This window comes from Mugil cephalus, chromosome 13, assembly GCF_022458985.1.
Source record: "Mugil cephalus isolate CIBA_MC_2020 chromosome 13, CIBA_Mcephalus_1.1, whole genome shotgun sequence".
NCBI classification, from domain to species: Eukaryota; Metazoa; Chordata; class Actinopteri; order Mugiliformes; family Mugilidae; genus Mugil; species Mugil cephalus.
Window position 1 is genome coordinate 1,372,623 of NC_061782.1, and position 15,147 is coordinate 1,387,769.

Consider the following 15,147-nt stretch of genomic DNA (forward strand, 5'->3'; position numbering starts at 1 on the left):
GAGGGAATGAACCAGCGCCGGGTGGCGGATTAGTGCAGGTTGTGTCCTTCTGAAGAATGGAGGGAGAGTCGGAGGAGGGATGGAGGGATGGGAGGATGGGAGGATGGAGGGATGGGAGGCTGCCGTCAATAGAGCTGCTGATGAGAACGGGAGGAACAGAGCGTAGAGAGGAGACAGAGGAAATGTCTGCACGTGTTCCAGTCTGATCCGATCAGGAAGGTTTTTATTCATTTATTTTGCACGTGAACATCTGTACGTACGTCTTCACGAGTTCAGTTTGCACATTTTACCTCTGGACCATCTGTCTGATTTAAGCCCTGCGGGTGGCGCCAGACGGAAAAAACGATGAGAGTATGGCGGCCATTTTGGGACATCTCCCGCTCACCTGGTCAGGTGGAGTCGACGCTTTGTGTTCGTCACTTATCACCTTCCTCAGATGTTCCGGACGCTTCTCTGGAGGGAAACACTCTCCTCCAGCGCCGGTGCTGAAGGGAAGTTCTGTCAGGCTGGTTTCACGTTCCAGTTTCCTGGCAGACGTCGTCTTTAACCTTCTGAGACCCTGCGTCCTCTTGTGGGGACGTTTACTTTTAGGTTTGTGCTACAAGGTCCAAATTTTATGACTGAAACTTTCCAGGTTTGATGTGATGCACAAATTTAACACATTCTATCAACAGTAACGAGCTACAACTTCAATTACCAGGGACTCATTTGAGGACGTTGGGACTTCACAGCCATGTTCAGGGATTGAAATACTTTTTAATACTTCCTGTCCAAAGATGATGCTAAGTTTTTTTTTTATTCTTCTTGGGTCCTACTAATTCTAAATACTCAGAAGGTTAATGGACTTTAGTCTGCTTCTCTTCTTTATTCCTGGGAGAGGCTGAGGAGATATTTATGAAGTGGAGCCTTTTTAGGAAAGAATAAAGAGCAACATGAGGCATAACTGACCACGTTCAGTCCTTAACCCAACGTCTTTTGGGTCAAACCGACTTAATTCAGCCCAAAACTGTCAAAAAAATCTATGTTTATCTTCCACTATGGGTTTTCACCTCATATCTAACTTGTTATTCTTTCATATATATATATGTAAACTCTGGATTAAACATGATATTTCTGGCCCAATAGACCTTTTATCTCTTTTCCATCTAAAAAAAAAAAAAAAGTATTTAAAATGGAGAAAATTAAAACATTTTCTATGATCCATGAGTTTATATTTGACCCATAACACCACACGTTTTCAGGGACATTTAAAATATGAGTTTGTATTTTAGAAAGTTTCTTTGAGAGAGTGAAAACATTTTCTGGAAATTTTCAGAAATCTTCTTGAAAACAAAACAACAACAACAAAAAACGACAAAAACACGAGGAAGTTTTTTGGTAAATTTAAAAACAACAGGACATTTTTCAGAAATATTTGAAATATTTCCAGTGCATGGAATTCACCACCCTCCCATTAACACATGAAAGCTGAAAACATTTCTACAGAAGTCAAGACATTTTCTGCCTCGGTTTCTTAAAGACGTTGAACCAGGGATGTCATCCTGCACCACTCTGCTGCAAGATTCTTAAAAAGTGACTCAACATTTAATGGAAAAGTTCATTTTCTGAAACATTTCCACTCAGGGCTCCTCACAAGTTGCACATTTCCCTGGTTCTGTATTTAGAATTTGCCTCTTCAACGTTAACAGGTTTGGAAACACAGAAGATAAATGAACTCTTATTTCTCATTAGAGAAGATAAACTTTAAATCTGCATCTTAAACAGCTGCTAATTAATATCAAATCAATAATTTAAGCTTCCAACCAGGGACTTCGTAAAAAAACCAACTTGAGTTTTAGAGATTCCCTGATTAAAGGACCCTGATGAAGCTGTAATTATTAATTAATCCGACCAGTGAGCGAGACGATGAGACGAGGAGCAGAGATGGATTCAGGAGCAGGAGGTTCAAACCTGGACGACAGGACGTCCTGCAGCTCCTCAGACTCCTCGGCTCAACGCCACCTGGGGGGGGGGGGGGGGGGGGGTGCGGCGCCACGGCGGCCCCTCCCCTTTAATAGTTTCGGTTGCCGTGGGGATACCGAACCAGGAAGGGACGCCTCATGATAACCACTGGTGTGTTGTTGTGGAAACAAGCTGCAGCAATTAATGCCACCGCTGCAGTCACGCCAGCCGCCCCCCCCCCCCCCCCGCTTTCATCAGCTCTGAGTCTGAGGGGGGGGGGGGGCAGGTAGTGACAGACCAGGACCAGCCGCAGTGTGTGTTTGTGTGTTTGTGTGTTTGTGTGGCTCAGGTAGGTTAAGAGGTGACGTCTCAACAACAAGAACAAGGACGGATCAGAGACCAGAAACAAACTCTACTGGTTTGTTAAATCCTTTATGCTGTGTTTCCAACATGTTCTGTGTCATATTTGATCTGGTTCTATGGACAGATGGATGTTTAAATAGGAACATGTGGGTGAAGTGGACCTGGAACTCATAAAACTAGCTTCAGTTTGGTCCAGTTTAATTCCTCACATCCTGTCAGTGATTCTCTAGTGACTCATTAATGTCCAGAGTCAAGGTCTGAACTACAGAAATATGTGGGGGATAAATGTAAAAACACTTTAAAGAAAAGACAAATTATTAAAAGTTTTCTCCCTTAAAATTTGTATAGAGAAATAGTTTGTGGATAAATGTAAAGACAAAAAAAAAAAATCTTAAATTATTTAAATTTTCCAGGAAAATGTCCACGGTTTCAGTTACTTTTCAATAAATAGATAAACAACCATTTTGTTTGTAAAGACACTTCGACAATTAAGAAACATTCCTGAATTAAAGTTTTCAAGAAAATTTTCTCACTTTTTAAAGAAAAATGTCCACACTTTTAATTATTATTATTATTATTTTAAATGTCCTGTTCTGTCCTGTTCTTCTTAAAGTAAATTGGAGGCAGATTAAATCTCGACGTCCCTCACAACCTCTGTGGAGTCTGAGTATTAATATTAATGTAATTTGCAAAGCTGTTTTTTCATTGTTTTTCAAGCACAACCAGAAGAAAAACTTTGAACAGAACCAAGAAAACACGTTAAAATACCTGCATGGAACATGTACATCAGACATTAAAAAAAAAAGAGAAAGAAAGGTTGAATTAGTCTTTGTACAACAGGTTTCCACTGTATAAAAACTCACAAACAAGATAAAACAGATTTCTCCATCCTTGTTACAGAAGAAAATAAAGGAGGCTTTTCCTCTGGTGAATAAGAAGATACACTGAATATTCAGTATCTATTAGAAAATAAAAAGCATGTAGTTCTCCAGTCAAAGCAAATATGCAAATATCTCCACTTCTCCCGCTATTTGTTTCCCTGGTAACCACATAGACAAACTAACTGAACGCTGCTGATGAACATGTTGGAGCTCATTCATGGTCTCGGTCTCTTTTTAAAGACAAGACTCTGAAGTTTCTATCACTACAGTCAGAATCTCTCTAAGTGGTTTAGTTCAGGAGGAATCACCAGTTAAAAATAACAACTTGTTGTGTTGGTTGAATCCTATAATGACTTTTATCCGTGAAACCAGAAGATAATGACGTATTACATCAAACACACCTGGAGTCCAGAGCTCTGATTGGTTCATGGAGACGCTGCTGAATGATAGAGGGTTAGACACAGTTTCCTTTTCTGTCTCATAAATGAACCCTGAAGAACATCACCGCACCACAAAGACGGCAACAAACCAGAATCTGCCAAAAACAGAATCAGTTCAGTCAGATTGAATTTCGTTCCCTCTCTCTTCTCTTTTCTTTTCCTTTCTTTTTTACACGGCCTCAGACTGGTCAGGATTACTGGTGCGGACCAGAGGACCAGAGGACCAGAGGAGGCCTGAGATGCTAACTGACAGGAGACCGGGAGGAGGCGGGGGCTGATGGAGGGGTGTGTTTGGGGTGCTGGTGTTCTTATTAGGCAGCGCCGCGTGGGCTCTGACCTCTCACACACTTCATGAGTTCACTTAATGAAGGCACCTCGCTGCTCCACATCGGCCGCTCCCCACGTCCATAATACACTCGCTTTTTACTGAATGTGACAGAAACACAAACTTACTGATACTGACGTTGTTTTTCTTCTTCCTTGTCCTACTTCCCTTTCTTCTTCTTCTTCTTCGTACCCACGTCTTACTAATCCCTTCTTCTTCTTCTTCTGTCCTGAAACACGTGACAGGTCGATGCAGAAACATCGATACCTCCGATACCAGATCTTAATGCTCCAAAACCGATACTCAAATTAACATTTCGATACTTTTGATACTTCAGTTATTTGTTACCTGAAACGTAAGGTGTATTGGTATCGGGTCGGTATCACTAACTGAATTTTAGTATCAGATCAGAAAGGATCAAACATCCCTGTGGAGGACAATGTCTTCTCTTTCTCTTCCTCCTTCTTCTTCTTCTTTGGTTTGTTTTCCTTCTTGTCCTTCTTCTTCATGTTCTTCTTAATACTTGAAACGTGTGGAGACATCTTGGTCGTCTTCTTCCACTCTAGACATCCTCCTTCTTCTTACTTTCCTTCTGTTTTTTTTATCTTTCCTCCTCCTCCTCCTCTTTCTTCTTCTCTTTCCCTGTGTCTTCCTGCTCATCATCTTCTTCTTCCCTCCTGAAACATGTACATGCCAAAATTAAAACGCGCCCTTCGTTCTTGTTCTCGCTCTGGATCTTAAAACTGTTCCTGTTTTGTTTTCCCTCTGGTTTCGCCTCAGTCTGAACCATAAAAAAAAAACCCACCAGCTGATATTTAAACCACGTTAAAAGTTTTCCGTTTTCTCTCAGGCCTCTCGGCGTCGTGTTAATGTCAGCTCAGTGTTAAAGCTGAGAATTAAAAAGGACTTAGCAGCATGCCAGGTCCCCCGGTCTATAGATCCATGGACACCAACCCCCCCTCCACCTCCACCTCCACCTCTTAATCTTAAAGCGCTGGAAAACATTCTATACAACACTGATTAGCTTTGATGCTGCTTTGACTTCATGCTAACAACTCTTACTCGAGAAAATTTCCTCCTCATCCGACCCTTTTCTTTAGTAATATTTCTTCCTCCACTTTCTCCTTGTCCTCCATCTTCTTCTTCTTCTTCTTCTAGTTCCTCTTCCTTCTTCGCTTCCTCCTCTTTGTCCTCCTTCTTTGCTCCTTCTTTTTTCCCATGACTTCCTCCTCGCTTTGTTAGAGAGATGAACCAGAAGATGGAATCAATGAGACGATGGAGACATCTTGGTCGTCTTCTAAGAGATTCAGGACATGGAAGAAGATGTCTTCTCCTCCTTTACCTCCTCTTCTCTTTGTCTTTCTTGCTCATCCCACTCCTCCTCTTCCTCCTCATTTTCTCCTCCTCCAGAATGTTTTTGAAGGGATGAACCCAGCTGGAACACACTTCTTCTTCTTCTACTTTTTTTTTTTTACTTCTTCAAGAAACCTTCTCCTCATCCTCCATCTTCTTCCTTCTTATTTTCCTCCCTCTTCTCCTCTTTCTTTGTCTTTTTCTCCTTCTTTTCCCTCATGTCTTCCTCCTTGTTTTCTTGACATCCAAGAGATAATCTCTTCTTCTTCTTCTTCTACTCCACGTGGGCAGCCATGTTGGAAACATCTTCTTCTTCTACTGAATCAATTGAGACAAACTGGGGCAGTAACGTGTTCCCCTCTATTTCTTGTCTCCTGCTGTGTCTAGTTAGTGTTTCGCTGACTGATGTGTGTGTGTGTGCAGACCTGTGGTTACACAAACACTGAGAGACGTTGTAACAGTGGACGCATTGATCAGGTTCTAAGGGTTAAACCCGTTTAAATGCCATGAGAGTCGTGACATGACAGGAATGCTGCATCAAAGCCAACTCTGATTTGATTTTTCCCCCGGGGGCAGCGGTGGAGAAGGCTGATACGTGATAATAAAAATATCTGTGTCAGCTCGGCCTTGTTGCACAACAACAACAACACAACCTGAACCACAGAGTGAGTGACTGTGCTGGAAATATTTACTTCAATAAGAACCGACGGTGATTTATGAGACTTTAGAGGAGACTTTACCAAACAGTTTTCAACGAAAGGAACGGTTACACGTGGAATGTAGATAACGGTCAATAAAAACAGGTCTGTTCCCTCCTTCCTTCCTTCCTTCCTTCCTTTGCAATCTTAGCAATTATATTATATAATTTTAGCAACTGTAACCATTTTTACCGTTCCACACTGTAAACACAGAATGCATCTATATATTTTTCTTATATTCTGTACATTTTGTACGTTCTTTGAAATTTATTATTGTTTCTATATATACACACACACACACACACATATATATACATATATATATACATATTTGTCTATTTCCTCTTGTCTGAGGAAGTTTCCCATAGGTGGGATAAATAAACAACGTCTTATGTAAAATAGAAAGAATAGAAACAGGAGTGTGCTGAGGTGAAGCTGTGGGAGTTCATTCGTTCATGTCCTGACAGTTTCCAGGTTTCTACCTATTATCTCCAATTTTGGGGGATTTTCCTTAATTCACCAAAGGCACCAATTATCGCAACGAGCACTTTCATGTGAAATCGCTTCACAGCATCGGCAGGTCTACGGGTCACGATCGCTTTGATGGGAGGACGGTTGAGGTTTTGACATGGCGGTGAACCTCAGGAAGGAGCCTGGAGCTGAACGTTCCACCGAGCCGCGTTCATGCCGACTAAATGACAGACTCTGGTGTTTGCGAGGAAGCAGACGGGAGGTCCTCCACTTTTTAATTTCATTAATCTGTTTTAAGACGACCTGTGTGGGTTGATGGCGTGTTGTGTATTGTTGTAAATCTGAAGGCGTGTTTGTTTGTTGTGCGGCTGTATTCGCCTCCTGGCTTCAGGTGTGCCCCCCCCCCACAACCACCACCAATGTTGTGTAATAAGCTGAACGGGTATTGGCCTTTCCTTCCTTCCTTCCTTCCTTAGGTAGAGATCCATCAGAGACAGAATATTCTACTGACCACATGGTGGCGCTGCTGCTCATTTACACCCAGACTGAGACCAGATCTCCAGTTCTGGCTTTGAGACACATTATAATGAATGAATGAATGAATTAAGACCAGGTGTGAAGCAGGTGTGAGATCAGCTCCCTTCATGGAATCAAGTTTATCTTCATCGTCTTCAATAAAAAAAACACAGTTAGCATTAATTAGCATGTGGCTGGGGCTCAGAGTCGTGTCTGTTTGTGTTTGTGCTTACCTGAACTCAGTGTTGGTTTAAAACCCGTTTCCACATCAGATCCATGTATGTGTGTTTGTGTTGGCTCAGATCTGTCAGCGGCGGGGTTTCCCTCCCCAGAGTCCAGGGGGGGATTTGGTCCTCAGGTTTGTTGACCGACCAGCAGGTCTCAGGCTTAAATCTCCGCCTTGACCCTCGACCCCGACACTAATTGCATATGGGCCGAGTGCTGACGGCTATAACACACCCCGGGGTGAACGGAATATAAAAGACGCGGAAGCTGCAGAGCCAGAGTCACCATGAACCGTCAGTGTAGAGCTGAAGTAATGGTGGCTGCTGTTTTCTCAAATACAAAATGCAAAAAACAACTTAAAGAAGACAAAGTGTGCATTTATTTGTTTATCTGAACATAATCTGTGAGCTGCAAATTTCTGCTGGGACAATGTTTAGTGGACAGATGAGACCAGAGTAGAATAGTTTGGTTTAAATGTTTGGAGATGAACCAACACTGCATTCCAGCATCAGAACCTCATCCCTCCATGAAACATGGGGGCGCTAATGTCCTGGTTTGGGCCTGTTCTGCTGCATCTGCTCATCATTGATGGACCAATGAGCTGTGAATTCCACCAGTGAACTCTGAAAGCTTTTTCCTCTTGGTTTCTTCACGGAGAAAAATCCAATCACGTGTGAATGAGGTGTTGACTAATGAGTCAAACTGTTTTGAAAGGCTGAAGGAAGGTGGTCATGATGTTATGCCTCCGTTTCATCGTAATTTTCTTGAAGAGTGACGACATTTTGCTCCCATCTGCACATCACGTTTGTCCTTCAACGTTTTGAGGAGAAGAACTGAGCTAAGGAGGCTAAGCTAATTAAAAACTGACTGGGTCCAAATGAAGCACCCAGATCAGTCTGGTCGGTCGGTATCAACACTGGGTACCATGCTAACGGTGCTGATGCTAACGGTGCTGATGCTAACGGTAGTAACCAGACTGATCTGGGTGCTTCATTTGGTTCCAGTGAGTGTTTAATTAGCTTAGCCTCCTTAGCTCTATAGCTGCATGGATGGAAGTGAACCTTCAACACGTCTGAGACCAAACGTTTGTCTAAAGTTTGTCTGGACTTCACCTCTAAATATGCAACAAGGAGGAAACACCTGGAATTAGACTCAACATCTGACCACACATAGCATTAGCATTAGCATTTTATTAACAGACCAGAGATGTAGCGTCTCTGGTGCCTGACAGACCCCACAACACTGGTTTAGTATTATTATTATTATTATTATATTGGTTTATTTATTTCTTAGTCTTAGTTGTATATTAATTAAATTAATATTCTGTTCAACTTGCACGTCACAAAATGCATTAAAAACGTTTCAAAAGTACCAGTTTGGCTCCGGTATCAGATAAAACCTGCCCAAGCAAGATGGCGGCGCCCGTGATAAAATACATATAACGGCCGAGGTATTTTCTCCGTGTACGATAACATTTGTCTATATAATGTAGATAAGAGCTGAACTCCATCAATAGAAATGTTGGACCTGAAGCATCTCAGAACTGAAGCGGTTGTGATCAGCTGTTACCAACGTTCAGTCACAGACGATACTGGAGACGAGGCTTCACCTCAGAGTTGCACCATAAGCAGAAACTCTTGCTGCAAGTACATAAACTTGTGCTTTTTGTTCCGTCGTGCTCCAGAGTTGGAGCCTGAAGGGTGGAACACGCTGACAAGTTCTAACAATAGTCGAAACAATCCCAGGTGTAGATGTTTGTGTTTTCACAATGATAGAGGATTTCACATCGCTTTAGCTCAGAGAGAATTAAAACCCGGCTCCAAAACCAACACAGACGGGATTGACAGCTATAAGATAATGAGGACGGGAGAAAACTGACAGGGAGCACGGAGGGTGGGGTCGTATGAAAGTTGAGATCAGTTCAAATAGGAGATAATCCCATCACCTCTTCTGTGCGCGATGACAGACGCTGTGCATCACTCAGGTGAAAAAATAAAGAAGACATGGGAGGGGCAGGACGGCTGCAGTATAGAGGTCACAACCTCGCCGAGATCCATCCGCGACATTTATGTCTTAACCTGCTGAACGTATGAGTCAGTTCTCAAGTGTTTGTTGACTCAAGCCCAGGAATTTCCATCACAGGAAGTTGTGCAGGTGTGCAGGTGTGCAAGGTAGCGCCATTTTCCACGGAAAAGAAAGTAACACGGTAGAATATTAACCTAGAAGTAACAACGTTTCTTTTCCTCCTAGAAACGTGCAAAATCCAAATATCTCATTCATAAAAACCTCTCAAACATCTGGAGATGAAACATCTCTACTGTCATGAGGAGGTTTTTCCTCTGAATCCATCTTCCTGAAAGTGACGAGAGTTTCAGAGATTTATGGGATGTGACCAGACGAGACTTTACCAGAGTTACATCATTTCACTGGAGACACGGAGACACTGGACTTTATCCACATCTCAGAAATCTAAAACTGTGTTTGGCCTCCTGAACGTTACACAGTTATTTATTTTAAAAAAGACTTTTTGAGTGGACTCATGGAGAAGGATGAGGTGGTGAATATTTCAGAACTTAAACGTCTCATCTGATCTCATCTCTGAGTCCCATTGGTTCACACCTGGTCTTAATTAATTAATTAATTAATTAATTAATTAATTAATTATAATGTGTCTCAAAGTCAGAGCTGGAGATCTGATCTCAGTCTGGGTGTAAATCAGCAGCAGCGCCACCATGTGGTCAGTAGAATATTGTATCAGCTGCTGATGGATCTCTACCTACCACTGGACCAGAACCAGGACCACAAGGAAGGAAGGAAGGAAGGAAGGAAGGAAGGAAGGAAGTTGTATTGAGTGTTTGTTTGTGACTAAATCTTTTAAACTGTTTCTACCAAACTCAGAACACATTTGTCCAAAGTCCCGTTCTGTCCTGTCGTTGTGTGTGTGATAGTGTGTGTTTGCATGACCTCTGCATGTGTTTGTGTTTATTACGTACGTGCGATCTGTGTGTATCGTGTAGGAATGTGTGTGTGATTGTGTGTGTGTTGCATCAGCATCCTGCAGTATCAGTGTTTGCCAAACAGTCCTCAGGGAGCAGGTATGTGAGCGGAGCAGCAAACAGGTAAGAACAAATCTGAAGCATCCACAGGAGTGTGTGTGTGTGTGTGTGTGTGTGTGTGTGTGTGTGTGTGTGCGCGGAGGAATCCTTCACATTCTTTCTTTTGTTGTGACTCAGAAATACACTTTAAATCATGTCTCCACAGACGGAGCTGGAGTCAGACCAGGTCTCTGTTGGGCCACAAATATTACAGAAGAACTAAAAATATTTAGATGGCAACATAAGAGTTTTATCCATTTCATCGCGTTGTTGTTGTTGTCGTGTGCTGAGTGAGTGTGAAGACAGCACGGGTGTCACGTACTCTATCACGCTGTCAGTTCCACTCACAGACTCAAATATAAAAAATAAACCCAGACAGATGTTCTCCAGTTTTAACCTCTCTGCACATTTTAATTCTTCCTCCACTCATTTTAACAATCTTTCCTTTATTTATTCATGGAGCATCTCCGTTAGCTCCATTAATGCTCAGCCATTCAGATTGTTTGGGGGCGGGGCTTCGTGCAGTGATTGACAGAAGAGCATCAGTAGTCGTAGGTGTTGGATTTATTATCAACAAACTGGCTGTGATTGATTGAAGGACCATCCAGTTTGGATGCAGGTTGTTTTTTTCCCCACGTCCCATATTTTAAAACCAGACTGTAGAAGCGTCCAGAGATAATTCCTCAGGATAAAAGAGGAAACACAACACGCACACATGTAGACGGAGACGTTAACGTTTCCTCTCGATGCAGAATAAAAGTCAAAGTCTCAGCTTTGGAGTCTGTTGTGGCCTCAGGCAAAAGCTTTAGGTACTGTCACTGAAACCTGGTGTGTGTGTGTGTGTGTGTGTGTGTGTGTGTGTGTGTGTGTGTCTGTGTGTGTGTGTGTGTGTGTGTGTGTGTGTGTGTGTGTCATGGTTAATGAAATTTGTTCCGTCTGAGCTTTTACGTGTTGTGACAAGTCAAAGGTTCAAACTGTTGCTTCATTTCGAATAAGTAATAATTTATCTCTGTATTAAAGGCTTGAGGCCGATGGGGCGCCCCCTACTGCCTGAAGGAAGGAAGGAAGGAAGGAAGGAAGGCAGGAAGGAAAGAAGGAAGGAAGGAAGGAAGGAAGGAAGGAACATCTCTCCAGTAACAGGTGTTATAAAGTGGGTTCCTGGTGTTTTTTCATTCTGCTCATGATCAAAACGATTCGTCTGATTACTACAGAGTTTATGTCTATTTTAAAAGCTTTTAAGTGTTTTTTGTATCTTTGTAAATGTTCTAAACCCTTTAATTGATACCGGGTGTGAACGCAGGCCGTTAAAGGTTCATTGTTTGTCCAACCTGCTCATTCTTCAATAGCTAGAAATGAACAAAAAGCCTCATTTTAATAAAGAATATCTCTAATATCTGCAGCTCTTCATGTTTTAGTGCTTTTTTAACAGAAATCTAGCAAAATAAAAATTTAAAAATGGGGATTTTTTTGACATATAACAACGACATTTATATTTGTTATGTACTTTTTTTTTTAGGATAGAATAGATGATGAGGTCTCTCTGGTTTCACTGAGCTGAGCTGAAGCTGGTGGACGGTGAAGCCTGAATCAGATCTGCTGTTTATCTGGAGCTCAGGATGGAGCGTAAACACAGCCGAACCTTATCACCCCCCCGCCGCCCCCCAGCTGATAACACACAAACACTCACTGATAACCTGAAGACACTCATTAGCTGAGAGGATTTCTACTTATCTGCTGGTCATTATTAAAATGTGAGAGTCCGTAAACAGTCATTAAGATTTAATTGACCCTATTTGTCAGCGTGATTAGCAAACTGAACTCTGCAGCTGTAAGTTTGCGTCGGGTTTGCCCCCCCACACCCCCCCAACCCCACCCATAGTGACTCCGTCAAACATTTACTTGGGTGATTTACATACTGGACTGAAAGTGATGTAGAAGCTGGTTGGTGCAGATTAGATTAGTCATTAGATTATTAGTGTTTGCTCGTCTGCTGGAGTTGAAGCTGCCACGAGGCCTCACGCGCCGTCATTAAAGCTCCTGTAAGTCACGTCTGTCAGGAAACACAGACACATGTAAACACATCGTACAGATGCTGACTCAGTCACACAGGTATTCAGATGTCCTGCGTACATGTCTATATGCTCTTTTCACATACAAATGTCTCCAGCTTTTTGAAAAGTGTTCTCACTTTTCTTTGAAAATTTCAGAAAACGCTCCAATATGTTTCTCCCCAATCTCCCACCTACTTAAAATGCTCCTGACATCCAAAAAAGTCTCAAATATGTCCTTTTAGACTCATGTCTCCTTCTCAGAACATGCTCACACTTTGTGAAACATTCCAGACTTTTCTCTTTAGAAATGTTCTAGAAATGTCTTTGCATCTTAAACATTGAAGCAAGTGTCCACACAGTTAAAAAAAAGTCCTCACTCTTTAAAAAGAAAAATGGTTCAGAAAAATGTTCTTTTAACGTTCCTGAAAGTGCAGTTTTTGAGGTGCAAATTTCCCCAAAAATTACATGAAAATATCCTCACTGTTAAAATTGTTCAAGGAAATTTTCAAAAGAGCTCCAGAAAATGTCTCCACTTTTTTAAAAATGTTCCAGAAAATGTCCTTGCTTCAAGAAAACGTCCTCACATTTTTTTTTAAAAAAAAGAAAAAGAAAAAAAGAATTATTGAGAAAATCTCCTCACGTTTTACATATTTTCCCCCAGAATAAAAATTGTAAAATATTCCACAAAATATCCTTATTTAAAACAAATGTTTCAAGATTTTTTTTTTCTCAAAAACCTTCAGAAAATATAGCTGCTTTATAAAATGTTCCAGTAGGAACGTCCTTTCTGACACAATCTACCTAAATTCATACAATGTTTCACAATGTTCCAGGAAACATTCTCACCGTTCTAATGTTGTTATAAATGTTATTTAAAAAGCTTCTTCATGAGCTGATTTTAATAGAACTGAACTGAAGATAAAGGCGTCGTCTGTCTTGTGTTGACAGTCGTGTTTGTTTTCAATAAATAAGAGTCATGAACCAGAAGTGTGGTCATTTACTCGTTGGTCGTTTAGTCGTTGGTCGTTTACTCGTTGGTCGTTTAGTCGTTGGTCGTTTACTCGTTGGTCGTTTACTCGTTGGTCCACACGTAGCTGCTCAGTGCGAAGTCTTCGGCTTCCTTCAGGAATCCGCCTTCTTTAAACTGCTGGAGGGCAGCAGCACCAGATATGTCGAGTAATTGCTTGTAATTAGTGTTTAGAGTGCGAGGATAGGTCTGACAGTCTGGATATTAGCGTGTGTCGGCGTGAGGGTAACACACACACACACAAACTCCTCCTCGGACTTCAGCGATTATTCATTTTACAAACAACCCAAAGAAAAAATACGTGCGCTCCAAAACTTTCCAGCGTGTCTTCGTGCAGATGTTTTTGCCGTCTGGACTTCCCCAAAATATCGCTGCATCAACTCGACCAAAAAATGTTTAGGCACGTCTTCTCATGTTTCTAAAAATGTTCTCACGTTTCAGACATCTCATCTCGTGCTTTTACTTTCCCCCCCGAACTGTTCTCACGTTTATTTAAAAAAAAAGAAATAAAGAAAGAAAGAAAAGACGTGCAGACTGGTCTCGGAACAGACTGAAAGACCACACACTCACGGCCCCCGAGGCGCTTTCATTCTTCAGAAGATGTAACCTTCCTGCTGCTATTATGTCACCTCACATTAATCTTTGTCTAATCAGATCTGCTACGGTGACGTGCTGTTATTATCTTATCAGGTTCACAAAGGGCCCTGGGCTCAGAGACGGAAACATGAAGGGTTAGTGGAACAATAACCTGATGAACCCTAATGTACATACAGTACAAATGAACGCATGAATGGAGCAGAGCCTAGCGTCGCCCGAGTCCACGGGGGACCCACAGCGGAGGAATCCTCCGTGCAAACCTCCGATCAGACAGGAAGGCTTTCAGCAGCTCAGGGGAGGCTTTGTATAATTGTTTTTAATGATTCTGAACCTTTCCTGCGAGTTCATGATCTGGTAATTATTGCTGTCTGACGCTTGTGTTTTTGTAGGTGAAACCTGAACACCTACGGAGAAAATGCCTGATCGCACGGGTTCCCTGCGCCGCCCTGCGCGGAGCCAGACACGGACAGACGACCAGCTCTTTAAATCACGTGACAAATTACAGTAAACCTGCTCAGAGCCGGCGAGGCGCGTGCACACAACCAGATATATGCTCTGAAACCATGACACACCACTTCCCAAACGGGATTGTTATTGTTTGGGGCTTTTTATTCTGTGTGCATGAGCAAACCTGTGCAGTCCTGTTTTTATCCACTCTCTTAAGGGTCAGACATATGTCCTTCTAAAACCTCCCAACAGTATTGGACTAAAACAGTGGTGACCTCTGGGTAGAAGGTAGATTTCAATATTCAATGATTCTGATTTTAAGGCTCTACATGTTAAACCATTTGATGTGATAGGAAGCGGAACTGATTTTCCTTCGTTTGTAGTCTGAAAGGAGTTAGTAACATTTTATATTTGAGAGTCAAATTCAAATTTCTCCTTCTTACATACAAGGCCCTTAAAGGCCAGGTTGAATCATATCTTAAAGCTTTAATTATACGATGCTCATAGTCAAAGTTGAAGCTGACTTGTGGTTCCTAGAGTTTCATTAAGTAGAATGGCAGAGTCTTCAGCTATTCCCAGTTTGGACAGACATGTTCTCTACTTTTAAGGCTTAACACTTTCATTTTTGATAAAGCTTAAGACTTTAATTTTTGATAAAGCTTATAGTTAAAGATGCTGCTATAGACCTTGGCTGCCTCTGATTTCTTCACTTCAATA